Source organism: Salmo salar, chromosome 01 (assembly GCF_965601325.2).
Source record: "Salmo salar chromosome 01, fSalSal1, whole genome shotgun sequence".
NCBI classification, from domain to species: Eukaryota; Metazoa; Chordata; class Actinopteri; order Salmoniformes; family Salmonidae; genus Salmo; species Salmo salar.
This window is the reverse complement of record NC_138291.1, coordinates 149,535,001-149,562,308: the sequence shown is the minus strand read 5'-3', so window position 1 is coordinate 149,562,308 and position 27,308 is coordinate 149,535,001. Positions and strand designations below refer to the sequence as shown.

The 27,308-nt window shown below is 44.3% G+C and overlaps 1 protein-coding gene across 6 annotated transcripts in view; it reads left to right on the top strand.

The window, feature by feature from the left end:
• LOC106565572 (colorectal mutant cancer protein) overlaps positions 1–27,308 on the top strand; it is a 140,205-nt gene that overhangs the window by 32,506 nt on the left and 80,391 nt on the right. The window contains exon 1 of one of the 6 annotated variants that reach the window (XM_082955339.1): positions 18,868–19,062. The exons of the other annotated variants lie outside the window; for them this stretch is intronic. The gene's annotated coding sequence lies outside the window, so the exon portion shown is untranslated. Of the gene's footprint in view, positions 1–18,867; positions 19,063–27,308 lie in introns of those variants that run through there. 6 annotated transcript variants of the gene reach the window in all.

Below are 27,308 nucleotides of genomic sequence, written 5' to 3'. Positions count from 1 at the left end.
TTTCTGATCAATTTGATGTTATTTTAATGGACGAAAAATGTGCTTTTCTTTCAAAAACAAGGGTCTAAATGACCCCAAACTTTTAAACGGTAGTGTAAGTATTCACACCCCTGAGTCAATACATGTTAGGATCGCCTTTGGCAGCGATTACAGCTGTGAGTCTTTCTGGGTAAGTCTCTAAGAGCTTTTCACACCTGGATTTTACAACATTTGCAAAAATTCTTCAAGCTCTGTCAAATTGGTTGTTGGTTAATGGTAGACTGCCATGTTCAAGTCTTACCATATATTTTCAAGCCGATTTAAGTCAGAACTGTAACTAGGCCACTCAGGAACATTCAATGTCATCTTGGTAAGCAACTCCAGTGTATATTTGGTCTTGTGGTTTAGGTTGTTGTTTTATGATATCCTGCTGAAAGATGAATTTGTCTCCCAGTGTCTGTTGGAAAGCAGACTGAACCAGGTTCTTCTCTAGGATTTTGCCTGTGCTTAGTGTTTTCTGTTTTTTTCATCCTAAAAAACTCCCTAGTCCTTTCCGATGACAAGCATACCCATAATGTTGATGTAGCCATCACCATACTTCAAAATATGAAGAGCGATACTCAGCGATGATATGTTGGATTTGCCCCAAACAAAACCCTTTGTATTCAGGACATAAAGTTAATCACTTTGCCACATTTTCAGTTTTACTTTAGTGCCTAATTGCAAACAGGATGTGCTAGAATATTTTTATTCTGTACAGGCTTCCGTCTGTTTACTCTGTCATTTAGGTTAGTATTGTGGAGTAACTACAAAGTTGATCCATCCTCAGTTTTCTCCTATCACAGCCATTAACTCTCTGTTTTAAAGTCACCATTGTCCTCATGATGAAATCCCTGTGTGGTTTCCTTCCTCTCCGGCAGCTGAGTTAGGAAGGATGCCTGTATCTTTGTAGTGACTGGGTGGATTGATACACCATCCAAAGTGTAATGAATAACTTCACCATGCTCAAAGGGATATTCAATGTCCGCTTTTTTTTACCCATCTACCAATAGGTGCCCTTCTTTGCGAGGCATTGGAATACCTCCCTGGCCTTTGTGTTTTGATTCTGTGTTTGAAATTCACTGCTTGACTGAGGGACCTTACAGATAATTGTATGTGTGGGGTACAGAGATGAGGTAGTCATTAAAGTTAAAATTCATGTTAAACACTATTGCACACAGAGTGAGTCCATGCAACATCTTATATGACTTGTTAAGCACATTGTTAAGCACATTTTTACTCCTGAACTTTATTTTGGCTTACCATAACAAAGGGGTTGAATAATGACTCATGACTCTACATTTTTAATTAATTGTGTAGGGCAGTGACACAAAATCTAAATGTAATCTTTTTTAAATTCAGTCTGTAACACAACAAAATGGTGAAAAAGTCAAGGGATGTGAATACTTTCTGAAGGCACTAAAGTAATACTGCAAAAAATAGCACAGCAATCTTAAATTCAAAGCCTTATGTTTGGGTTAAACACAACACATCACTGAGTAATTGCCTTATTTTCAAGCATGGTGGTGGCTGCATCATGCTATGGTTATGCTTGACATTGGCAAAGACTGGGGAGATTTTCAGGATTTAAAATAAATAGGATGCAGCTAAGCACAAGCAAAATCCTAGAGGTAAACCTGCTTCAGTCTGCTTTACACCAGACACTGGGAGAGGAATTCACCTTTCAGCAGGAAAATAACCTACAAAAACAAAGCCAAATCTACACTGGAGTTGCTTACCAAGACAACATTGAATGTTCTTGAGTGGCCAAGTTACAGTTTTTACTTAAATCTACTTGAAAATCTATTGCTGTCTAGCCATGATCCCTAACACCTTGACAGAGTTTGAAGAATTTTTTTAAGAATAATGGGTAAATTATTTCACAATACAGGTGTGCAAACCTATCATGTGACTTACCCATGAAGACTCACAGCTGTAATTGCTGCCAAAAGTGTTTCTAACATGTATTGACTTATCTAATCAAGGCATATTAGTTTGTTGATTTTTCATGAATCTTTCAAAAATGTCACTTTGACAATAGTATTTTGTGTAGATGGTTGACAACAAATGACAAATCAATTTTAATCCCACTTTGTAACACAATAAAATTAGAAGAAATTCAAAGGAGGTGTAGACTTTCTATAGGCACTGTAGGTATGTTTCAATCCTATTGTCACGTCCTGGCCAGTATATAAGGTTAATTGTTTTGTAGTTTGGTCAGGGCGTGGCAGGGGGTATTTGTTTTCTGTGGTTCGGGGTGGTGTGTTTTGTGTAAAGGGTGTTTGATTTAATAATTCCGGGTTTTGGTTTATGTTTAGTATTCTATGGTTAGTCTAGGTTGTGTGTTTCTATGTTTGGTTGATTGGGGTTGGGACTCTCAGTTGAAGGCAGGTGTTGTCCATCTGCCTTTGATTGAGAGTTCCATATATTAGGGTGTGTTTGTATGTGTGATTTGTGGGTGATTATTCTGTGTATAGCCTTGTGCCTTACCAGACTGTTTTTTGTTGATCGTTCGTGTTTTTGTTATTTTATATGTTCGTTTTGAAAGGTAATTAAATATCAAGATGAGCATTCACGTACCTGCTGCGTTTTGGTCCTCATTTACCGACAACAACTGTGACAGAATCACCCACCACCAAAGGACCAAGCAGCAGAGGAAGGAGCAGACGGAGTTCGAGTTGGACTGGCGGGAGAAGTGGACTTGGGAGGAAGTTCTGGACGGGGCCGGACCCTGGCATCAGGCTGGGGATTATCGACGCCCGCAGGGGGAAATTGAGGCAGCCAAGGCAGAGAGGCGGTGGTACGAGGCCAAGTACGCGCTGAAGGAGAAGCACGAGAGGCACCCCCAAGAAAATTTTGGGGGGGGGCACACGGGTAGTTTGGCTAGGCGTAAGAAGAGCCGGAAGCCAGCTACTCGTGGTTATATGGAGGAGCGTATGGGGTGGAGAGCGCTATGTTTCGCTGAGGAGCGCACTATCTCACCCATACGCACGCACAGTCCGGTGCGCGTTATTCCAGCCCCTCGCAGGTGCCGTGCTAGAGCGGGCATCCAGCCTGGTAGGAGGATGCCTGCGCAGCGCATCTGGTCGCCGGTACGCCTCCGAGGACCAGGCTACCCAACTCCCGCTCTACGCACGGCTACCATCAGGCCCCTGCACAGCCCAGTCTGCCCTGTACGAGCACCCCGCTCGTACAGGGCTACTAGTTCCATCCAGCCAAGGCGGGTTGTGCAGGAGGTAAGATCTAGACCGGCTGTGCGCCTCCATAGCCCTGGGTTTCCAGCTCCTGTCTCTCGTGCGGACCCGGAAGTGCGTCAACCCAGTCCGACTCGTCCTGTTCCCGCTCCCCGCACTAGCCTGGAGGTGCGTGTACATAATCTGGTAATCCCAGTACCAGCACCACGCACCAGGCTACAAGTGCGTCAACCCAGCCTCGCCAGTCAACAGTCTTCATCAGAGCTGCCCGCCAGTCAACAGTCTTCATCAGAGCTGCCCGCCAGTCAACAGTCATCGTCAGAGCTGCCCGCCAGTCAACAGTCATCGTCAGAGCTGCCCGCCAGTCAACAGTCATTGTCAGAGCTGCCCGCCAGTCAACAGTCATCGTCAGAGCTGCCCGCCAGTCAACAGTCATCGTCAGAGCTGCCCGCCAGTCAACAGTCATCGTCAGAGCTGCCCGCCAGTCAACAGTCATCGTCAGAGCTGCCCGCCAGTCAACAGTCATCGTCAGAGCTGCCCGCCAGTCAACAGTCATCGTCAGAGCTGCCCGCCAGTCAACAGTCATCGTCAGAGCTGCCCGCCAGTCAACAGTCGTCAGAGCTGCCCGCCAGTCAACAGTCGTCAGAGCTGCCCGCCAGTCAACAGTCGTCAGAGCTGCCCGCCAGTCAACAGTCGCCAGAGAGGTCAGACTGCGCTGAACTGCCGGAGTGGTCAGACTGCGCTGAACTGCCGGAGTGGCCAGACTGCGCTGAACTGCCGGAGTGGCCAGACTGCGCTGAACTGCCGGAGTGGCCAGACTGCGCTGAACTGCCGGAGTGGCCAGACTGCGCTGAACTGCCGGAGTGGCCAGACTGCGCTGAACTGCCGGAGTGGCCAGACTGCCCTGAACTGCCGGAGTGGCCAGACTGCCCTGAACTGCCGGAGTGGCCAGACTGCCCTGAACTGCCGGAGTGGCCAGACTGCCCTGAACTGCCGGAGTGGCCAGACTGCCCTGAACTGCCGGAGTGGCCAGACTGCCCTGAACTGCCGGAGTGGCCAGACTGCCCTGAACTGCCGGAGTGGCCAGACTGCCCAGACTGTCCCGAATTGCCAGACTGCCCAGACTGTCCCGAATTGCCAGACTGCCCAGACTGTCCCGAATTGCCAGACTGCCCAGACTGTCCCGAATTGCCAGACTGCCCAGACTGTCCCGAATTGCCAGACTGCCCAGACTGTCCCGAATTGCCAGACTGCCCAGACTGTCCCGAATTGCCAGACTGCCCAGACTGTCCCGAATTGCCAGACTGCCCAGACTGTCCCGAATTGCCAGACTGCCCAGACTGTCCCGAATTGCCAGACTGCCCAGACTGTCCCGAATTGCCAGACTGCCCAGACTCTCCCGAATTGCCAGACTGCCCCGACTCTCCCGAATTGCCAGACTGCCCCGACAGCCTGGAACGGCCGGAGCCAGAGCCACCTCCAGAAATAGGTGGGTTGGGGAGGGGGGGTGTAGCACAGTGCCGTCGTTGACGGCAGCCACCCTCCCTTCCCTCCCTTTAGAAAAGGGGACTTTTTGTTGGTGTTGCTTGGGGTTATTTTTTGTTAAGGTGCTTCTGGGGTAGCACCTTTAAGGGGGGGGTACTGTCACGTCCTGGCCAGTATATAAGGTTAATTGTTTTGTAGTTTGGTCAGGGCGTGGCAGGGGGTATTTGTTTTCTGTGGTTCGGGGTGGTGTGTTTTGTGTAAAGGGTGTTTGATTTAATAATTCCGGGTTTTGGTTTATGTTTAGTATTCTATGGTTAGTCTAGGTTGTGTGTTTCTATGTTTGGTTGATTGGGGTTGGGACTCTCAGTTGAAGGCAGGTGTTGTCCATCTGCCTTTGATTGAGAGTTCCATATATTAGGGTGTGTTTGTATGTGTGATTTGTGGGTGATTATTCTGTGTATAGCCTTGTGCCTTACCAGACTGTTTTTTGTTGATCGTTCGTGTTTTTGTTATTTTATATGTTCGTTTTGAAAGGTAATTAAATATCAAGATGAGCATTCACGTACCTGCTGCGTTTTGGTCCTCATTTACCGACAACAACTGTGACACCTATGGATACTTTGTCATGCCCTGCCTGCAGCCAATTTCAATGGCGAGATAGGGTGAGCGGAGGAGAAAGAGTGGAGAGAGAGTGAGTAGGCAGAGTTCAATTTTCGTAACCAACAATGTGTGTTTGAGCTCTTTAGGGACAGAGCAGGGGCTAGAGAGAACATTATGCATGAACGTGTTGACACTTACTTCTTTCCCTGACTAACCCTGCAGCTCTAGTAAAGCAATGTTCAGTCACTAACCCTGCAGCTCTGGTAAAGCAATGTTCAGTCACTAACCCTGCAGCTCTAGTAAAGCAATGTTCAGTCACTAACCCTGCAGCTCTAGTAAAGCAATGTTCAGTCACTAACCCTGCAGCTCTGGTAAAGCAATGTTCAGTCACTAACCCTGCAGCTCTGGTAAAGCAATGTTCAGTCACTAACCCTGCAGCTCTAGTAAAGCAATGTTCAGTCACTAACCCTGCAGCTCTAGTAAAGCAATGTTCAGTCACTAACCCTGCAGCTCTGGTAAAGCAATGTTCAGTCACTAACCCTGCAGCTCTGGTAAAGCAATGTTCAGTCACTAACCCTGCAGCTCTGGTAAAGCAATGTTCAGTCACTAACCCTGCAGCTCTAGTAAAGCAATGTTCAGTCACTAACCCTGCAGCTCTGGTAAAGCAATGTTCAGTCACTAACCCTGCAGCTCTAGTAAAGCAATGTTCAGTCACTAACCCTGCAGCTCTGGTAAAGCAATGTTCAGTCACTAACCCTGCAGCTCTGGTAAAGCAATGTTCAGTCACTATCCCTGCAGCTCTGGTAAAGCAATGTTCAGTCACTAACCCTGCAGCTCTGGTAAAGCAATGTTCAGTCACTAACCCTGCAGCTCTGGTAAAGCAATGTTCAGTCACTAACCCTGCAGCTCTAGTAAAGCAATGTTCAGTCACTAACCCTGCAGCTCTAGTAAAGCAATGTTCAGTCACTAACCCTGCAGCTCTAGTAAAGCAATGTTCAGTCACTAACCCTGCAGCTCTAGTAAAGCAATGTTCAGTCACTAACCCTGCAGCTCTGGTAAAGCAATGTTCAGTCACTAACCCTGCAGCTCTGGTAAAGCAATGTTCAGTCACTAACCCTGCAGCTCTAGTAAAGCAATGTTCAGTCACTAACCCTGCAGCTCTGGTAAAGCAATGTTCAGTCACTAACCCTGCAGCTCTGGTAAAGCAATGTTCAGTCACTAACCCTGCAGCTCTAGTAAAGCAATGTTCAGTCACTAACCCTGCAGCTCTAGTAAAGCAATGTTCAGTCACTAACCCTGCAGCTCTGGTAAAGCAATGTTCAGTCACTAACCCTGCAGCTCTGGTAAAGCAATGTTCAGTCACTAACCCTGCAGCTCTGGTAAAGCAATGTTCAGTCACTAACCCTGCAGCTCTGGTAAAGCAATGTTCAGTCACTAACCCTGCAGCTCTAGTAAAGAAATGTTCAGTCACTAACCCTGCAGCTCTAGTAAAGCAATGTTCAGTCACTAACCCTGCAGCTCTAGTAAAGCAATGTTCAGTCACTAACCCTGCAGCTCTAGTAAGGCAATGTTCAGGGGCTTAGGCGATTTCCCCAGAACCACCAGCCAATTCAAACACAACGCTGGCTTTTCCAAACTAGGATCTTCAGAAAATCACATTCCTGCATGCATGAGCGCATACTCTGAACCTAAACAGGGAAAGCACACGCTTCCTTATCAGATGAACTGTACTTAGACCATCAAAGACAGCCCGTCTCCCATGTCGTTTTATTTTTTCACTACCCTCACATCAACTAGAAAAAACATATATTGTCTGGGCAGATGTTTTAGAAGCCCTTTACCTTTAATTTGTGGCGAGGGAAAGCAGACTGGATCTATCAGTGACTTAACAGCCGTAGTATTGTAAATGTAGTATTCAGTCATCGTTTGCTCCACTGGTGTACTACTGTGGAGCGTAGAGAATCATAAACTACGGTCGAGGCACTCGATCGATGCGGGCGGGATTTGGAAGAGACGACATCACACCGGACCCGGAGGCTGAACGTAGTCTCTGAACGTAGTCTCTGAACGTAGTCTCTGAACGTAGTCTCTGAACGTAGTCTCTGAACGTAGTCTCTGACCGTAGTCTCTGAACGTAGTCTCTGAACGTAGCCTCTGAACGTAGCCTCTGAACGTAGCCTCTGAACGTAGCCTCTGAACGTAGTCTCTGACCGTAGTCTCTGAACGCTGAACGTAGCCTCTGAATGTAGTCTCTGAACGTAGTCTCTGAACGTAGCCTCTGAACGTAGTCTCTGAACGTAGCCTCTGAACGTAGCCTCTGACCGTAGTCTCTGACCGTAGCCTCTGAACGTAGTCTCTGAACGTATTCTCTGACCGTAGTCTCTGAACGTAGTCTCTGAACGTAGTCTCTGAACGTAGTCTCTGACCGTAGTCTCTGACCGTTGTCTCTGAACGTAGCCTCTGAACGTAGTCTCTGAACGTAGTCTCTGAACGTAGCCTCTGAACGTAGTCTCTGAACGTAGCCTCTGAACGTAGCCTCTGACCGTAGTCTCTGACCGTAGCCTCTGACCGTAGTCTCTGACCGTAGTCTCTGACCGTAGTCTCTGACCGTAGTCTCTGAACGTAGTCGCTGAACGTAGTCGCTGAACGTAGTCTCTGACCGTAGTCTCTGAACGCTGAACGTAGCCTCTGAACGTAGTCTCTGAACGTAGCCTCTGAACGTAGTCTCTGACCGTAGTCTCTGAACGCTGAACGTAGCCTCTGAACGTAGCCTCTGAACGTAGTCTCTGACCGTAGTCTCTGAACGTAGTCTCTGAACGTAGTCTCTGAACGTAGCCTCTGAACGTAGCCTCTGAACGTAGCCTCTGAACGTAGCCTCTGACCGTAGCCTCTGAACGTAGCCTCTGAACGTAGCCTCTGAACGTAGCCTCTGAACGTAGCCTCTGAACGTAGCCTCTGAGCCTAGTCTCTGAACGTAGCCTCTGAACGTAGCCTCTGAACGTAGCCTCTGAACGTAGCCTCTGAACGTAGTCTCTGAGCGTAGTCTCTGAGCGTAGTCTCTGTGCCTAGTCTCTGAACGTAGCCTCTGAACGTAGTCTCTGTGCCTAGTCTCTGAACGTAGCCTCTGAACGTAGTCTCTGTGCCTCCATCGGTTGGTACGCAACCTTGATTTACGGCCCCTCTGAAGTGGTCTTCTAACTCCGTCAACTGGAAACACCAGAGAAGCGGGGGCTGCAGGGAGAATTTACGAGCTTCTCCTGGTAGGTAGAGTAAACCAGAACAATGACCCAGTGTAGGAATGAATAACCCTGGCACTTTTTTATTGTATTTAACCTCATATTTAATTATGGGTCCCCTCTGTATACTCAAATGTCCTGTCACATATTTATGAAGTTGTTACATTTCTGAATTCATTATGGGAAGAGAGGGAGCATATTGATTTAGACAACATTGAGTGCTATAATTCAACAGTCACCTTCTCTGACGTTTATTGTTCAAGTGACTCACAGTGATAAGCTACTTGCTAAACAACACATTTTCATCTACATTTTGATTTAAAGTTAGAGTTTAATAACATTTATGAACTAGACCTACATAATGTTAGGATCCCGAGTGGTGCATAGGGCGGTGCACAATTGGCCCAGCGTTGTCCAGATTAGGGGAGCGTTTGGCCGGGGCAGGCCGTCATTGTAAATAAGAATTTGTTCTTAACTGACTTGCCTAGTTAAATAAAGGTACAATAAAAACAATAAAATAAATCATTGATAGTAGGTGCTGTGGTTTTATGTTCCCTTGTGGTATAGTCTGCATAGTGAAACACTTTAGTGTTCAGTCTCTCCAACCTTGTTTCAGGAGAGCTGCTGTCCTGTAGGTTTCCCCTCCAACCCTGTTCCTGGAGAGCTACCCTCCTGCTTAGGCCTATATATTTGACCAAGGTATCAGTAACTTTATAACAGGCTGTTTTTCTTAACAGTAGTTTCATGAGCTCTGTTTCTCCCTGGTAGCCTTGATAACAGAGGTTGTTTCATGCTAATATTTCCCTAACTGGCTGAGTGCTCTGTACAAACACCAAAGGGCTGTATGTGGGGATACGTCATACAGCACACGGAAAAATTCTGGGGTTATTTGTGCTATACATCATATCCATTTGTGTACATGGAGAGGGAGAGAAGGAGAGAGCAAGGACTCCGCCACTGCTTTATACGGAACATATACAGTGGGTATAGATCACTGTTTCCTTAGGGTTCACGTGACTGACCTGAAAAAAGCCAGTGCTAGCGCACCAGAGGCGTGTCGTCGTGGTGATAGTGCTCGAGCTGCATGCATAATGTTCCCGTGCTGCTCAGTCAGATATGGCCATGTGCTTGTTGCTAATTACTTGCTTAAGTGGTTTTCCTTCATAGCTCTCAACCTCCATTCCCTCTCACCATAGGCATAGTCTTATGATAAGGAGGGCTAGAGCCACCCCAGATGGCAAAGGCATCCTTCTTAGTACAGACATAGACCCAGCACTGACTCTGGTCTAGTTCTGTGGCGGTGTGCAGTGCATCTTCTCCATTATAGGTGTTCTGTAATGGAAATTATATGATTAAAGGTTTGACTAAAGGATTTCACTCAGAAACCATATAACCCGTTGAAATGTATTCGAAATTATAAAGGCTATAATAATGGGTTAAAAACTATATTCCAATACTGTGTGTGAGTAAGACACTGTTACCACTTCAAAATGAGCAGGGCAGAGTTGATAAGACGACCTTGGGAAAGAAACAGGAGAAGAGGTCTCCTTAAGTTAGGGAGAGAAACAACGGCCTGGGAACAGCTAGGCTGGCAAAAGATAAGGAGACAGGTGGTCTGGGTACTGTGGAAAAATACAGCCGCCTAAAGCTGGGTGGAGTTCTCTACTGGTGTGTGTGTGTGTGTGTGTGTGTGTGTGTGTGTGTGTGTGTGTGTGTGTGTGTGTGTGTGTGTGTGTGTGTGTGTGTGTGTGTGTGTGTGTGTGAATATAAAAGGCTTTGTACATTGTAAGGATTTCAGAGCTCTCATAAATAAACATTTTGACCCTTGTAGGCTGGCTATCCGTCTGCTTCATTCAACCAGAATCTTACACACTCTGGGGGGGCAGACTGAGTAGTTTAATTGAAGTTCGGTTTAAGAACATTGATAACTTAATTCACGTAGCACGTTCGAAGGCTGCTGGTGCGTTGCAAAGCCCGAAAGGCATGGTTTTGAACTGCAAGAGCCCTCAACGTGTAGTGTGCTATTTAGGCAATCAATGAACTAGCGACAGCAGCCGGCGAACTAGTGACAGCAGCCGGCGAACTAGCGACAGCAGCCAACGAACTAGCGACAGCAGCCGGCGAACTAGCGACAGCAGCCGGCGAACTAGCGACAGCAGCCGGCGAACTAGCGACAGCAGCCGGCGAACTAGCGACAGCAGCCGGCGAACTAGCGACAGCAGCCGGCGAACTAGCGACAGCAGCCGGCGAACTAGCGACAGCAGCCGGCGAACTAGCGACAGCAGCCGGCGAACTAGCGACAGCAGCCGGCGAACTAGCGACAGCAGCCATTAAAGACCAATATCAGCATATGATATGATGAAAGATACAGATGTTCTATTGAAGCCCAGCGTGTTTATTAGCTAGTCCTGGAAAACCTGTTGTAAGCTTTTCCAGTGCAGCGGCTCCTAAAATATGGTCAATCCAGTGCTTTGAAAGAGACACCATGCCATTTAAAGGAGAGTCAAGAGACAATAACTTTATATTCTGTACTTAATATTTACCAGAGCGAACCACTTACTTATCAAAGTAAGGCTTGATCTGAACACTAGCCATAGGCATTTTTATGGTTGTTAAGTATATGTTTATGTTTGTCATACAGTATATTAATGTTCATAGAGTTATTTTAACTATGTTTGGTAAAGATTTGATTCACGGTTAGTCCTTGTTGTTCTGTCTTTGTCATCAGTTTAACTTTAGGGTTCAAGACTGCCATAGAAATCTGCACATTAACCAACTCCTTGCCACTAATAACTAGGTTTGCTCTGACAAGCTACATTAACACATTTCAGCCAATTCATTTAAATTCCATCTCTCTCAAACAATTCCACTTTAAATGATTCTGAAGGACTGTTACTGTATTTCTGTCATGTATTTGAATAAGGTTTGAACGTATATGTACAACGCTGATAGTAGGGAAGTTAACCAAGGTTTCATCTGACTAATGACCCGTGTCAGTCTGAAGTTGCAGTATCCTGAAGCAGCAGGACTGACTGGGGCCCTTACCTCAATGTGCCTAATTGAAATCATTCATTTACTGGGAGAGCCCTCATTAACTCCCTTCTCTAGGTCTTTAGCAGGTAATTAGAGTGAAGTACCAGGGCCCCAGAGAGAGGAACACTGAGAACCACACACACTAATGAAAACATGCATGTTCATGTGCACGCACACACACACTTATAGATTTACAAATTCACACACTTTCACATAGGCACACATTCAGAAACACACAATCACACATACATGCACTTTTGTAATCAGAAACACACACATACAAAAGTGTGTATCCTATACTCACTCACACGCTGACTTTCTCACTCCAGTTCTCACTGAGAGAGAGGGTAGATCCACTGCCAATTAGGGCTGCACAATTACTGTATAAGCCTGTAATCGGCAGTTATGGATGAAGACGTCATGAAAATAAAATAACCGTCAAAACATTTATAAATAGATTACAAACAGCTGACTGAAAATGGGACGGCCGGGGATTCGTAGAGTTATTTTTTGTGTTATTCAAATGGTTGTTACGGTGACCGCGGTATGGACCTGGAGCATTTAACAATTGGAAATGAGGCTTGAGAGTGAGGAGAGTGAGATAATTCACCTTTCACAGTCCATTAAGCTGCAAAACCAAAGTTTGAGCCTGTTCTCTCCGTTCCTCCCTCTTTCTCTCTCTTTCTCTCCTCTCTTTCTTTCCACCAGTCAAAACAAACCGGGCTATTTCTAGAAATGAAATGATAAAATCTCTAAAGCTACTCAGTGAGAACATTAACAGGAGAGTAAAAAAACAAATGCTATAATGATGGTTTTTCTTGGTACAGCTCTGCGCGTAAGTCTCTGTAATGGAGCAGAGTGACTGTGTGTGTGTGTTATTGTGGAGGCTTCTGTCACCCATGATGGAACATCTCATCCTACATCCAGGACAACACCCCTTGGTATCAGACGGATGCAGCTACTGCAACACTTGACTGGCTGCAGGGGAGACTCGCTGCTCTGGACTGTGCTGACCACTCTGTCTCCCATTCCATGTACCAGAATACTGCCATTGGCGTGGACATTCTTACCTTTACTGTTAAGGCGAGGCTGCAAGTTCTACCAAAAAAATATAGTCTAGCACTCTGGTACCCTGCAAACCATGATCCATTTTGTATTCTAGATGAGTCAAATGCAATGGAGTCCATTGCCCATGTTGTAAATGGCTGCTGTTCATACAAGGATTTGCTAGACATGACCGCCTTGTTGACCTGATAGCCAGCGAGGTGAGACCAGGGGCCTTGCCAACAGCACGCATGCATAAACATTGTTGTGTAAGGGAAAGCTGGTTTGATGTTGATGATGTGTTTTCCTGTGTGCCAAATACACCAGGTATTGTTGTTGCTAGGCCAGGGGAAGGTGCTTATTTTGTAAGTGGGTTGCTCATTTGACGACTGATATTTGGCAGTCTCGGCCATGTTCACAGGCTTGCAGTGCGTGTCCTCCAGATTGCGGGCCTGACAAAAACTAGGGCAAAGCAATTGGCTAGGGTACTGCTCTGTTTCAGCTGTCATGGACAGCCTAGCTGTTTGGAGAAGGAAGTGCTTTCTGTGCCCTTGAGTGCAATGCATACAGGGACCTTTGAACTGTTTGGATACTTTTTTTGTAAATTTGATTGATGGATTCAAATAAAGTATTTAAAATGTGTGTGAGCCTTCAGATCTGGTTCTGTAACAATACCTTTAGCGGTTTGGTTTTTTGGAGAGCGAATGAGCTGTGAATGAGCAAGCATGCAGAAGTTGAGTTGATTGCTCATGCAGACCTTGAGAACCCCTTTCAAGGTCGTAAGCCTATGTTTGGGCAGACACTGAAATTTGCAAATGTGTTTCCCATATATTAATAAAAACTAGACAGTCGGGGACAATCTAAAATAAAATGGCATGGCATGGTGCCCCAATTGATTTTGTTATAATGTTTGTGTGTCTCAGAAAGCATAAGAATATGGAATAAGCCTTGGCAAAATGTGTATTGGCGGAAATTAGCTTTTAAAACTGAAAATTGTCACTGCAGCCAAGAGGGCCGCTACAATTGCGGTCGGACACAGCGCTATTGCCACCGCTGCTGAATAAAATTCTACATTGTTGCCGGCACAAAAAATAACAAATTAAAACATATTTGTTTTACATTTCTGCTGAGACGCACTTTTAAGATCAGAGTGACAAGTTACAACAAGTTACATATCTTCCTCAGATTGTCATCAGATCGTCAGAGAAACTTCCAAGATATAGCTAGCTTGTAATCCTGGAAGTGTAGCCAACCCATTGAGAGAGATGGAGAACTCTAGTGCCCAAAAGCCAGTTTTAGTATGGGCAGCGCCAATTGAGGACTTTCACCATTTTGAGGTAGTCAACTGGGTGGGACTTCCTATGGGTTAAGGAAGGATCAAATAATTCTATCCAGGTCATCAGGAGGGATCAGTCAATAAATGATTCTCTTGAGTAAACATTCCATAACTGCAGGTTGGAAGTAAATCACCAACCTTGGCTTTATATCTGTTCAAAGAACACACTCCAGGTGGCAGTATGCACCCTTTCAGTTTGTTTACCAACTCATAAAAGTAGTAGAAGAAAAAATGGACTACTTCAAAATGGAGATAGTCTCAATGGCGCTGCTCATGCTCTCACTGACACCATAATGGGACAGATACAGGGTTGCGTCCTCTAACACTATCTCTAATGACTGGTTGGTTGTTTAGCAACAAAACCGATGCGTTCGCAACTATTGGGCAAAACAGACCAGGTTGGCTTAGATTGTTGACAACATGTAAGCTGTATTTCGTCTTCAATGTTTATTGAAAACATATACATTTGCACAATGAGCACTTGTTGTCTCACTGATACATCGTTACAGTTGTCGGTTAGCTAGCTAGCACATTTTAGCCATATTAGCATTGACATGAAATCAGTCAAAACAAGACATATCAAGAACAAGATGAAATTAGCTTAAACGAGCCACTTATGATTCCCAACATGGCAGTTTCTTGTCATTCTTGCTAGCAATCTGGCCATCCAGAATCACAACAACACACTGACTTCTGCCCCATAGAAGCGCGCACATCATTTTCGTTACGTTGTCAGCTAACCCATCTATGACGCAACCCTATTAATAGATGTCTGTAATCATTGTTTTATATAAGATACAGTAACGTTACACTAGCTAAATTATTTTTGGGGTTAATTTAGAATTGGCTGGTGATGTTATTGGGATCAAATGAAACTGTCCTTGATTTTCAGATGAGTGTCAAAGGAATAATTACATTTTCATGCATTTTGGAATAGAATGTCTTTTTTTTTGTCCTCAGAAGTGACCTTCTCAGTCATTCAACAAAAAAATCCCCCTCTGCCACCTACTGAAATACACTGCTCAAAAAAATAAAGGGAACACTTAAACAACACAATGTAACTCCAAGTCAATCACACTTCTGTGAAATCAAACTGTCCACTTAGGAAGCAACACTGATTGACAATACATTTCACATGCTGTTGTGCAAATGGAATAGACAACAGGTGGAAATTATAGGCAATTAGCAAGACACCCCCAATAAAGGAGTGGTTCTGCAGGTGGTGACCACAGATCACTTCTCAGTTCCTATGCTTCCTGGCTGATGTTTTGGTCACTTTTGAATGCTGGCGGTGCTTTCACTCTAGTGGTAGCATGAGACGGAGTCTACAACCCACACAAGTGGCTCAGGTAGTGCAGCTCATCCAGGATGGCACATCAATGCGAGCTGTGGCAAGAAGGTTTGCTGTGTCTGTCAGCGTAGTGTCCAGAGCATGGAGGCGCTACCAGGAGACAGGCGAGTACATCAGGAGACGTGGAGGAGGCCGTAGGAGGGCAACAACCCAGCAGCAGGACCGCTACCTCCGCCTTTGTGCAAGGAGGAGCAGGAGGAGCACTGCCAGAGTCCTGCAAAATGACCTCCAGCAGGCCACAAATGTGCATGTGTCTGCTCAAACGGTCAGAAACAGACTCCATGAGGGTGGTATGAGAGCCCGACGTCCACAGGTGGGAGTTGTGCTTACAGCCCAACACTATGCAGGACGTTTGGCATTTGCCAGAGAACACCAAGATTGGCAAATTCGCCACTGGCGCCCTGTGCTCTTCACAGATGAAAGCAGGTTCACACTGAGCACATGTGACAGACGTGACAGAGTCTGGAGACACCGTGGAGAACGTTCTTCTGCCTGCAACATCCTCCAGCATGACCGGTTTGGCGGTGGGTCAGTCATGGTGTGGGGTGGCATTTCTTTGGGGGGCCGCACAGCCCTCCATGTGCTCGCCAGAGGTAGCCTGACTGCCATTAGGTACCGAGATGAGATCCTCAGACCCCTTGTGAGACCATATGCTGGTGCGGTTGGCCCTGGGTTCCTCCCAATGCAAGACAATGCTACACCTCATGTGGCTGGAGTGTGTCAGCAGTTCCTGCAAGAGGAAGGCATTGATGCTATGGACTGGCCCGCCCATTCCCCAGACCTGAATCCAATTGAGCACATCTGGGACATCATGTGTCGCTCCATCCACCAACGCCAAGTTGCACCATAGACTGTCCAGGAGTTGGCGGATGCTTTAGCCCAGGTCTGGGAGGAGATCCCTCAGGAGACCATCCGCCACCTCATCAGGAGCATGCCAAGGCGGTGTAGGGAGGTCATACAGGCACGTGGAGGCCACACACACTACTGAGCCTCATTTTGACTTGTTTTAAGGACATTACATCAAAGTTGGATCAGCCTGTAGTGTGGTTTTCCACTTTAATTTTGAGTGTGACTCCAAATCCAGACCTCCATGGGTTGATAAATTGGATTTCCATTGATTATTTTTGCGTGATTTTGTTGTCAGCAAATTCAACTATGTAAAGAAAAAGGTATTTAATAAGATTATTTAATTCAGATCTAGGATGTGTTATTTAGTGTTCCCTTTATTTTTTTGAGCAGTGTAAATCCTAGTTTAAACACTGCTATTGTTCTGGAATGTGCTTTTATCTTTATTAGTCTTATTTACAAATCATAAAGTCTAACCTCGTAGAGAAGACTACATTTTGTATGAACAGACAGATAATAAAATCAGGTCTGAAGGTTGTGTAATTATGCATTTTAACAACCTCTTTGTCTTTTAATTCCAACAGCAACCAACTCTTTGGTTGCATTTCAAGCTGAGAGATGTTGCTTAGTGGCACATCCTGTGGTGCTAGTAGTTAAATTCTCGCCAAACTAGATTTGTTATTGTACAATAAGTCATTCCACTCAAGTCAAGTTACCCCAAAGAGATCATTGTTATTTCCACCTGAATATCTTGGAATCGTTTTGTCTTTGTTTGCATCCGTGGCAAAATAGTGTTTTTATTTAGACGTTGGGTATATGTCACTGCGTCTAGTTGAGCTCTGTTCGATGTGTCTTTCATCCGGGGTGAGGTGATCACAAGTTCCATTGTCCAGTGCCGAGCCTCCTGCGTGTGGAAACGCCAAAAAAAATGTTTAACCTTTGACCTGCACACAGCTTCATGTAGACTGGCGGGACTCCACTTCCCACAGGAAGTCCTGAGGAAAATAATGGGCTGGGCTGTGTTCTCCCTCCAAGTGTTTACTTCCTGTCCGAATGCCTTTGGTGTGAGAAGTGAAGGAAAGGACAGACTGAGATACTAGCCCTAACTGGGCTTTATTGTGGTCACCACATAGGCTAAGCCTACTTATCGGGTTGCTGTGTCCACCAATTGTCTATGGTTTGAAGGATGTCATTTTGAAACAGAGTAATTTGTTTGAAACATATGTCTTGGTTTTTTTTATTAGCGTGATTGTGTCTTCAGCATTTCCAGACAAGTGTCTTGTCTGTACATTAGTGAGTACATTTTTTTTATTGTATCAATGTTGAAAACATATAGATATTTAGGTGTGACTATAAGCACAGAACACTTACAGTACCTATGTGTTTTCCCCTAGAGATCTGACAGCTGATTTGCCTTTGATTTATTTCCAGTTGCCTCCAAGGAGTTATATCTAACAGTGTTCAGGCAAGGAGGCTACTTATAGCCTAGTCTAGCAGTACATTTGTATGTTTTCTGGAGTGGACGTCAAGGAAATGTTAATAGCTGTAATTTAGAGAAAGGGAAAAGGGATGTTGTGTCCCCTTCTGCTATTTTGTTGTTTTCTGAGAGGAATGAGCGGTGTAGTACTTTGTTTCTATACTTTGTACTGAGGTAGGTTTTGCTAGGTAACATGTGTTTTCTTGACGAAGGGATCGGAGCAAACAAGGTAATAATTCCTTTGCGGTCGTAAAAGTAGTGGGGAAAAGGAAAACAAAGTATAACCTTGAGGTATTTATTGTTTTCTTGTGAGAGAAATAAGGGAATCTGCACTTTACATACTTTGATGAAGTGAAGTACTTGTTTTCAAGGTGGAAGCTACACTGCTAGGTCCAGGAATATGTGGTCTCAGGAGAGGTCTATGTCCAGACTCTGTGTCTGCTATGTCCAGGAGGAGGTCCAGGTCATGGCCACTCACTCCTGACCTTTCACCCTGGACGCAGCCTGTCCTTTCCACTTCACTAATTTTTCGCTCTACCCCTTTATCCAAACATGCACACACAAACAAACACACACACGCTCTCATTACGTATTCCTGTCTCCACACTGTGCTAGTTGGGGGGTGGGTCAGACTCATATCTCCCTCACTAGCTTTAAGCACCAGCTGTCAGAGCAGCTCACAGATCACTGCACCTGTACATAGCCCATCTGTAAATAGCCCATCCAACTACCTCATCCCCATACTGTTATTTATTTTGCACCTTTGCACCCAAGTATCTCTACTTGCACACTCATCTTCTGCACATCTATCACTCTAGGGTTTAATTGCTATACTGTAATTATTTCGCCACTATGGCCTATTTATTGCTTTACCTCCCTTATCCTACCTCATTTGCACACACTGTATATAGACTTTTTCTATTGTATTATTGACTGTATGTTTGTTTATTCCATGTGTAACTCTGTGTTGTTGTTTGTGTCGCACTGCTTTGCTGTATCTTGGCCAGGTAGCAGTTGTAAAGGACAACTTGTTCTCAACTAGCCTACCTGGTTAAACGTATGTGAAATAAATAAAATAAACAAATAAAATTATTGTAGAGTGTCCAGGGACCATTCTTTTTCTGACCAGGGCTCAGTCCAATAGCAGGCAGCCCCAACCCTGCGATCAACACCCCCCCACTCGGACAGGAAGGAAAGGGCGATGCTAACAACAAATTGAAAAAGAAACAAAGAGAGAGCAGCACAGCCCCTTGTTTCAGAGGGAACTCACACAGTCAAGCCTCCACAGCGGACAGAACTCCAACCACCACAAGGAAACATAATGGAATGCTGGGTGGACCGTGTGCTACCTCTGAGCAGGAGATGATAACAAACCACAGCCTGGAGGAGAAACGCACACAGAGCACCTTGGTCAGGGGGAGAGGAGGAGAGGGGGAGCACAGGTAAGGATATTAGAGGAGCAAAGGGGGGGAGTGGAAGAGAGACTGTGACAAGAGGATGAGTCGAGACTGAGGAAGTAAGGAGACAGAGGAGTAAAGAGTGGAAAGGAGGGAAGACTGGTAATCTCTTCAGAGAAGAAGAGACCGAGAAGGGATACCAATGAGAGGAAGGTAACGGAGGCCCTATTTGGGGAAGAGAAACGGAGGAGAGGAATTGGGAAGAGAGTCGAGGAGAGGGGGAAAGATGGACAGGGAATGAGAGGAAGGAAGCAGGAGGCTTCTCCACAACAGGCTGCGTGTGTGTTTGTGTGCGTGTGTTGATGAAAGGTGAGTTTGTTCATGCCTTGCAACCAACCGTTGGGGGTAATGACGGCTGAGGAGCCTGTAGAGGTTTGCAGGGAGGGTGGCACAGATGCTGGAGTTTGATATATGTATGTGTATATATATATGTATATATATACTTTCAGTACATATATATCTGCTATTTATTCTTTCAGTACATATATATCTGCTTCTTTCAGTACATATATATCTGCTCCCTCGCTCCAGTCTACACTCTAAAATCTCATTTAGGGACTCACACTACAGTAAGGCTGGGCGATATGGCCAAAATATCATCACAGTATTTTTCAAATTTATGATGGTATTTTATGGTATTTTATGTTTTTGAATAATACAGTTCTACATTTGCTTCAGGAGTAGTGCATGACCCGGTTTATTCTTTCAGTACACATACATATATATATATATATATTTATTATTATTATTATTATTATTATTATTGATTTTTTTTTAAACATTTTGTCAGATCCAAGAAGCATGTTCAGTTTGCCTTGTCTCAGTCAAGTGGTGGTGCTTTAGGTTGAGTGTAGGGAGACACTTTTGTTTTCTTGACTTTTTAATTTCATTTATTCAGGCCATCAGTTGTATTATTGCTGTACTTTGTCTAACAATAGCTTTTTCATTGCGCTCAGGCGTCTTATAACCATCACAGTGATCGTTCTATTTTACGGCACTGTTAAACTAAACGAGAAGGGCTTTGTGTGAATGGTAATGAAGTGGATTATTGAATTATCTCTATGTCTTTGTCCCTAGGACTTAGCCTGTTATTTGTGCTGCTCCAGATGTATCCTGTAGGATGTCACTGATTCCTTCCTTATCCCCCTTGTCCCCTTGTTAGAGGTCATCCTTCATGAAAGGACAATACTTCTAAAAGCCTATATCTGCGTTAGGTATTTCTGTAAAACAATAATGCTATGATTCATGAATCCGCTGTCAACAAGGCTTTTGACTTCTAGAGAGTATAGATCAATCGGCCTGCTAACCATTTTCAGAAATACCAAAAATATTGGCATTATTGTGTATTATAATATCCACTTATATAGGCTACTAGTGCTCCCTCAGCTTTCTCGCTACGGTTCCACCGCAAGGTCATGGTGAGTGTGTACCCATCTTATTAACTGGTGTGTATTCCTCCGGCACCACTTTGGTTCCACTTGAGTAGCCGTGTTAACCATTAGCATTTTCATGGGCTGGTGGGTCTGTCAGTGTGTAGCAGCCTAGACCCCTGTCCTCAGTTGTTCTGTAGGCGGTTATGTATACTGCTGTGCTGAGGTAAGGCTTTGGAAGCAAAAGTGCTTGGCGGTGCTCTGTCCGAGACCTTGTGTCAGCATGGAGCTAACTCTCCCTCGCTCCAGTCTACACTCTAAAATCTCATTTAGGGACTCACACTACGGTAAGGCTGGGCGATATGGCCAAAATATCATCACAGTATTTTTCAAATTTATGATGGTATTTTATGGTATTTTATGTTTTTGAATAATAAAGTTCTACATTTGCTTCAGGAGTAGTGCATGACCCGGCACATAAATTCAGATTGATTTCATTGGGTCTTTTTCCATTATGATTGTTTTATACTGTTCAGTTAAACATTTTCATACATTTTTGCATTTCCTGCACTCGCTTGAAATCTTGAAATTCACTTAAAATTTCCACACTGCCACATAGGGCTGCACGACATGGGCAAAGATTTGAGGCCTTTGTTGCCAAATGTTACAATTCCAATTTTACTTGTAATTTAGATCAATACACTTGGGTGAACTGTTGGAATTAGAGGTCGGCCGATTATGATTTTTCAACGTCGATACCGTTTATTGGAGGACCAAAAAAAGCCGGTACCGATTAATTGGCAGATTTTTTTTATATATATAATTTTTATTTTTTTGTAATAATGACAATTACAACAATACTGAATGAACACTTATTTTAACTTAATATAATACATCAATAAAATCAATTTAGCCTCAAATAAATAATGAAACATGTTCAATTTGGTTTAAATAATGCAAAAACAAAGTGTTGGAGAAGAAAGTAAAAGTGCAATATGTGCCATGTAAAAAAGCTAACGTTTAAGTTCCTTGCTCAGAACATGAGAACATATGAAAGCTGGTGGTTCCTTTTAACATGAGTCTTCAATATTCCTAGGTAAGAAGTTTTAGGTTGTAGTTATTATAGGAATTATAGGACTATTTCTCTCTATACCATTTGTATTTCATATACCTTTGACTATTGGATGTTCTTATAGGCACTTTAGTATTGCCAGTGTAACAGTATAGCTTCCGTCCCTCCTTGCCCCTACCTGGGCTTGAACCAGGAACACATCAACAACAGCCACCCTCGAAGCATCGTTACCCATGGCTCCACAAAAGCCGCGGCCCGTGCAGAGCAAGAGGAACAACTACTCCAAGTCTCAGAGCGAGTGACGTCACCGATTGAAACGCTATTAGCGCGCACCCCGCTAACTAGCTAGCCATTTCACATCGGTTACACCAGCCTAATCTCGGGAGTTGATAGGCTTGAAGTCATAAACAGCTCAATGCTTGAAGCACAGTGAAGAGCTGCTGGCAAACGCACGAAAGTGCTGTTTGAACGAGCCTGCTGCTGCCTAACATCGCTCAGTCAGACTGCTCTATCAAATATCAAATCATAGACTTAATTATAACATAATAACACACAGAAATACGAGCCTTTGGTCATTAATATGGTTGAATCCGGAAACTATCATTTAGAAAACAAAACGTTTATTCTTTCAGTGAAATACGGAACCGTTCCGTATTTTATCTAACGGGTGGCATCCCTAAGTCTAAATATTGCTGTTACATTCTACAACCTTCAATGTTATGTCATAATTATGTACAATTCTGGCAAATTAATTACAGTCTTTGTTAGGAATACATTTTCTTCACACAGTTTGCAACGAGCCAGGCGGCCCAAACTGCTGCATATACCCTGACTGCTTGCACGGAATGCAAGAGAAGTGACACAATTTCCGTAATTATAAGAATTCATGTTAGCAGGCAATATAAACTAAATATGCAGGTTTAAAAATATATACTTATGTATTGATTTTAAAGAAAGGCATTGATGTTTATGGTTAGGTACACATTGGTGCAATCACCCGTTTGGAGAAGTAAGCTGTGATTCGATGAGAAATTAACAGGCACCGCATCGATTATATGCAACGCAGGACACGTTAGATAAACTAGTAATATCATCAACCATGTGTAGTTAACTAGTGATTATGTTAAGATTGATTGTTTTTTATAAGATAAGTTTAATGCTAGCTAGCAACTTACCTTGGCTTCTTGCTGCCGTCCTGTAACAGGTAATCAGCCTGCCACGCAGGCTCCTCGTGGAGTGCAATGTAAGGCAGGTGGTTAGAGCGTTGGACTAGTAACTGGAAGGTTGCAAAAACGAATCCCCGAGCTGACAAGGTAAAAATCTGTCGTTCTGCCCCTGAACAAGGCAGTTAACCCACCGTTCCTAGGCCGTCATTGAAAATAAGAATGTGTTCTTAACTGTATATTAATATTAAATAAAGGTGTAAAAAACTAACACATCGGTGTCCAAAAATACCGATTACCGATTGTTATGAAAACTTGAAATCGGCCCTAATTAATCGTCCATTCCGATTAATCGGTCGACCTCTAGTTGGAATCATGGAAATATAATTAGTATTCTAATCCTATAGTTAGAATATAATAGTTGGCACTTTGAATACAGTATTGTTTGACATGAAATCGACTGAAAATTCCAGGGAGGACTTATTCTGACAGGGTAGGAACCAAAGTATTGATCAGTGTTTGCTAGGAGACCTTATAATCTTTGGCTACATTAAATGTTTTCTCTTAGCTACTTCACATAGCTAACATTCATGCTTCGCCTCTTCCTCTTTGATTTAGAAGATACTGTTGCACAAACAACGTGCTGATTTAGGCCTAGTCATGCATTTCACATGACTAGGTAAGGGCGCAACCATGGGAGGGCATAAGCTCATCCACTTGAGAGCCATGCCCACCCATTAGAGAGCCAGGCCCAACCAATCAGAATGAGTTTTCCCCCACTAAAGGACTTTATTACAAACAGAAACACTCCTCAGTTTCATCAGTTGTCCAGGTGGCTGGTCTCAGATGATCCCACCGGTGAAGAAGCCGGATCTGGAGGTCTTGGGCTGGCGTGGTTACATGTGGTCTGTGGTTGTGAGGCCGGTACTGCCAAATTCTCTAAAACAACGTTGGAGGCAGCTTATGGTAAAGAAATTAACATTCAATTCTCTGGCAACAGCTCTGGTGGACATTCCTGCAGTCAGCATGCCAATTGCACGCTCCCTAAAAACTTGAGACATCTGTGGCATTGTGTTGTGTGACAAAACTGAACATTTTAGAGTGGCCTTTTACTGTCCCCAGCACAAGATGCAGCTGTGTAATGATCATGCTGTTTAATCAGCTTCTTGATATGCTACACCTGTCAGGTGGATGGATTATCATGGCAAAGGAGAAATGTTCGCTAACAGGGATGTAAACAAATCTGTGCACCAAATTTGAGAGAAATTAGTTTTTGTACGTATGGAGAATTTCTTGGATCTTTTATTTCAGTTCATGAAACATGGGACCAACACTTTACATGTTGCGTTTATTTTTATATTCAGTATAGATAGCCAGCTAATTAGTGATTAGCATTAGCGGCTAGCTTTAGCGGCTAAGGTGATTTAGTCACTATGGCCATTACTGGTGTTTATGCTGTCACTGACAAATCTAGCCTAGCTGTCGTAGTAAGCAACAAATCCGATTTTTTTTTGGGGGGGGGGGGGTAGGTAAATCAAACTACCGTGGTCTCAATTGTGGAGTATGTTCTTATCCAAAGGGATACCTATGGGCCTAGATGGGGGAGGGTTGGGGGTGTTGCGGAGAGGTGGAGGTATTGAGGGTTGGATGTGTGGCGTGTGTGGGTCTCTACAGAAATTCCAATGCTTTTAAGGTAATTATAATCACGGAGAAATTACCAGTGACGTATGGCTGGAATGCCGAGAGAGGGGAGGGCCACTTCACGTGGCACAGAGGCATGTCATCAAAGGAAATACATTGTGTGTGAATGTAGGCTGTCAGCATGTCACACAGACACATACCACTGGGAGAGCCTTTAAAACCTTTCCTGGCGCTAACGTGCTAACCTGTTTGCCCTTTCATAATGAGAAATACCTCAGCAAAGCCGTCTGATCCTTTAGGACTGATCCAAGGTCAGTTTTGTATGTTAACCTGATACACACACCCTGCAATAGAAGTTAAGTCAATTGGACTAAGGCCTCATGCCTGTAAAGGCAGTTGTCAGGAGCGCCATATACTGGGGGAAAACAATAACAACAAAACAATGAATCACTAGGTACAACACAGTACTACTGAATAAGATGGCAGTGCTGAGATGGGTGTGTGTCTTGCCAGTTCCTGCTCGACTTTGCTTTTTTGTGGCTATTTTTGCGTTAATTATTACTTTGTTTGCTCAGAATGTTCATGCAATAATTTCCTATGACCGACAAAACACTTCTGGATCATGAATAGGAAGCTACATACTTCTCTCAGCCTCCCAGATCTGGAATACTACATTCCCTCCTTTGTTCCCCACACAGCGGGCTTACCTGTTGCTGCTGACCAAGATGACTGAAGGCAATGCCGGCAATGATGAAGAGGAAGGAAAATAGGTCTCCAAGCTAGGCTGAAAAGACAGGCTACATGGCCTCCTCCCTAGTATCCTGATGGCTAATGTCCAATCGCTGGAAAATAAACTTTGAACTCAGAGCAAGGCTTCAATCACAGAGGGACATCAGGGAATGCTGTGTCTTTGTTTATTCAGAGACATGGCTTACGAACGATACACTCGACTCTGGTTGAATAGCAGACTGCTTTTCCATTTTCCATGTAGATTGAACGCCGGTTCTGATAATAACAACAAAATATCTCAAGCTCCTCTTCACCGAAACTGGAGTTTCTGATGCTTAATATGCCGACCCCACTATATGCTGAGGGAATTCACATGGGTTATTATCACATACCGCCACAAGCAAACATCAAGGCGACACTCAGCGAACTGTACAAGATCATTAATTAGCAAAAATCCTCTCACCCAGACGCAGTCTTTATTTATTTATTATTTTAAAAAATGTAACCCCTCCACCTCTTCGGAGGACAAATATATTTTTTACAGCTTTTCTACAGCTTTTTTGCTACATATACATACATGGTACTTTTATTTAGAAGTCACATTACAATAATACATTACCAAACATAAGCCCTTTAATCCAAACCCTCAGCCACTCTCAACCCACCTATCACCAAAGCAGTCTTTATTGCTACGGGTGATTTTAACCAAGCACGTTGACATTTTTTCTTCTTCAAAATATCCCCAACATCTATCCTGCCGCACAATAAAAAAATTAAAAAACGTTCTGGACCATGTACACTGAGTGTACAAAACATTATGAACTCCTGCTCTCTCCATGCCAGACTGAGCAGGTGAATCCAGGTGAAAGCTATGATCCCTTATTGATGTCACTTGTTAAATTCACTTCAATCAGTGTAGATGAATGGGAGGAGACAGATTTAAGAATAATTTGAAAGCCTTGAGACAATTGAGACATGGATTGTGTATGTGTGCCATTCAGAGGGTGAATGGGCAAGACAAAATATTGAAGTGCCTTTGAACCAGGTGCACCGGTTTGTGTTAAGAACTGCACCGCTGATGGGTTTTTCACGCTCAACAGTTCCCCCATGTGTGTATCAAGAATGGTCCACCACCCAAAGGACATCCAGCCAACCTGACAACTGTGTGAAGCATTGTTGTCAACATGGGCCAGCATCCTGGTGGAACACTTTCCACACCTTGTAGAGTCCATGCCCCAAGGAATTGAGGCTGTTCTGAACTCAAAAGAGCGGGGTTCAACTCAATATTTGGAAGGTGTTCTTAATGTTTTGTACACTCAGTGTATTTACTAGCATCCGTGATGCGTACAAAGCCACCCCCTGCCCCCACTTCAGGCAATCAGTCTACAAGCAGCAACTCAAGAGGGAGCCACCAACACAGAATAGTGAAGCGCTGGACAGAGACGGCAGACTCGATGCTGCAGGACTGTTTTGAGAGTAATAGTGATTGGAATATGTCCAAATCCACCCAGGACTCATCCATACATTTTGAGAAATATACATTGTCAGTCACAGGCTTCAATAGATAATGTGTTGATGATGTACCCACAAGGGCGGATGTAAGTGAACTGGCATTGTGGTGCCAGGACAACCTCAACATCGGCAAAACAAAGGAGTTGATTGCTGACTTCAGAAAGCAGAGGAGGGAACATGCCACGATCCACATCAACAGGACTGCAGTAGTCAGCAGTTTTAAGTTCCTCTGCGTCCACATCACTGAGGACTTGACATGGACCAACAACACCCACCAATCTTGCCTACTTCCTAAGATGGCTGAAGAAATACGGCATGCCACCCCGGGTCCTCTCCAAATACTACCGTTGCGCCATCGAGAGCATCCTGACTGGTTGCATCACGGCCTGATATCGGAATTGCTCTGTCCACGACCACAAGGCCCTCCAGTGGGTGGTGAAGACAGCTCAGTACATTACTGGGGCCGTGCTCCCATCCATCCAGGACATCTACTTGAAACAGTGCCTGAGGAAGGCCCGCAGCATCATGAAGGACCCTACACACCCTAGCCACGAGCTGTTCTCTCCCTTACTGTTGGGCAGACGGTATCAAATCAAACTTTATTTGTCACATGCACCGAATACAATAAGTGTAGACCTTACTGTGAAATGCTCACTTGCAAGCCCTTAACCAACAGTGCAGTTCAAGAAGAGTTAAGAAAATATTGACCAAATTAACTAAAGTAACACGGGGTACTGGTACCAA